Source organism: Pollicipes pollicipes, unplaced genomic scaffold (genome assembly GCF_011947565.3).
Source record: "Pollicipes pollicipes isolate AB1234 unplaced genomic scaffold, Ppol_2.1 Scaffold_3447;HRSCAF=4054_pilon_pilon_pilon, whole genome shotgun sequence".
Classification (NCBI taxonomy): domain Eukaryota; kingdom Metazoa; phylum Arthropoda; class Thecostraca; order Pollicipedomorpha; family Pollicipedidae; genus Pollicipes; species Pollicipes pollicipes.
Window position 1 is genome coordinate 39,013,558 of NW_023596297.1, and position 2,303 is coordinate 39,015,860.

A 2,303-nucleotide genomic window follows, 5' to 3' on the forward strand; every position below is an offset into this window, starting at 1 on the left:
CTTCAGGGACTCAAAACGTACTTACCATTAAAAATAATTTCAAAACACAAAATAACCTAGGCACTACCGAGGCCCCCTTAGACTATGTTAGAGTGGTGGTTAAGACGCGCGCCGGAGAAACCAGAGGTACAGGGCTCGATTCTCCTCGGTGCCCGTCCTGTCTGCCGGGATGGCACCATATAAGCAGGTGACGCCATACGGCGTGAGAAGTTCCGTGCAACGTAAGGCCCCAATGGTAACATCCGTTCACGGGCTGCTTTGACCTCACGACATTTCGTGTACTCCAGGTCCCTCTGTTCGCTCACGAGCCGTTTTACCTGACCAGTGCCCTTCTTGTCGCTGAGGGTCCTCTGGCTACTGAGGAGCCTCTTGGGGATGAGGTTCCCATTGGCCAGCTTAGGAACTTAACTGGTTATCCAGATCCCCTGGTGAAGAAGGGGAACTTTTAATCGCCTTTGGGACCCTCCTGGCCATCGCAGTGTTCGGCTGGCTGCTGATGGCCCACCAGCCGATTAGAGATCTATTTTGGCGCCAGAGCACATGTTTATAACTAAACGACCCTTTTGCACACCTTTTTTTGGGGGGGGGGGGCAATAAGTGCTTAGGGAATTGCCAGGCTACTGAGGGACCGTCCTCTCACTACTGAGATTATTTCTGAATTCTCAGGGCTCACGGTCCGCTCAGGACCTCATAATGGGCTCAAAATCCCTTATATCCGCGATCTGCTGGATATTCGTGAACCATTTAGCTGCACAGGGCTTTGAAGGGCGCATTTTGCCTCTCGCAGCCTGCCCGGTTACCACGGAGCACCTCATTTGCTTTAAAAAGCAGTGTAATATTATACGTGACCTTGTTAAGGAGTCCCTGCCTGCTTGAGGGTGTGCCGAAAGGCTGGGGCTCTGGAATTTGATTTTTCTGTTAAAAACGGAGATGCTGATAATCAAGCTCAAGTAAAACCTTGGGACACCTTCTGCGCGGAAGGCATGTTGATGTGCGGCTCAAGGAGCAGTGTATGCCGATGTTCAGTCACGAATTTACGTGTGACTCTGTTCGCGGGAAATTAAAAAACATCTACAGGCTATGGGTCAGGTATGGACATACGCATGAGTTCAACAAAACTGCCAATTTCGGGCTCTCGGTGCGTCCAAATAAACGAACTTACTGTTGAGCTTCTATATACAAAGGGTAGTAGAGACGGCTAGGGTCGGCAATAATTGTTATGCATCATGTTGGTGTAACACATGTCATTTCATTGGTCAAACGGCGGAAAATCATTAAGTTTGAGCGAGCAATTTTTGGTACCTTCGGTTCACCAAAGCATTTAACGGTCTATTAAAGTTGGGCTACAGTCGTAAATGATTGTTTTTTGTTGTTGTTTTTTTTTTGCTCAGTATGACAAAAAACGAAACAACTGGTATTTATTTTCGTCAAACAGTTCTGTGATCCCATGTTTCTGTGACCCCGATGCACCTTTCTTTCAGCACGCCCCCACTACCTCTCGGGCGGCATTTTGTACAGCCGCCTTCCGCTCAGTTTGAGCCCAAACCGGAACTCAAATATTACTTCTTGCTTTCCAGACAGCCTAAAAAACAGTTTAAACCTGTAGGTACCAATTGATGGGGCGCATCGAAAGATGCACAGCAGGTAACATATGTGGCGCCAGGATTGGAGCGTGCCTAAAGTGTGGTGAAGAATGCATTATGCTCGGGGTGGGGCTTGTAACGCACACGTGGTTTCCGTAAGGGGGCATGGCTTCGAGGAAGACGCATGTTAGACGTCATCCTCCAGCGCTGGCTACCACCGGTTGAAATTGTTTATTTGTTTATTGTTTATTTAGGACATACGCATTCCACAGGCAAAAACCCAATTACGGAAGCAGTCCAGTTTTAAGAACAATGAATATACGATACACACACAAACAAGAAACCCTAACCAAACACTCACACCCACACCCACACCCACACCGACCCACACCCACCCACACACCACACCCACACCCACAACCCACACCACACCCACTCACCCACCCACCCACACCCACACCCACACCCCACACCACACTCACACCCACACCCACACCAACACACACCCACACCCACACCCACACTCACACCCACCCACACCCACACCCACACCCCACACCCACACCCACACACCACCACCACGCACCCACACCCACCCACCCACCCACCCCACACCCACACCCACACCCCACACCCACACCCACACCCACACCCACACCCACACCCACGCCCACATCCCACCCCACCCACACACCCCACCCACCCCCACCCCCACACCCC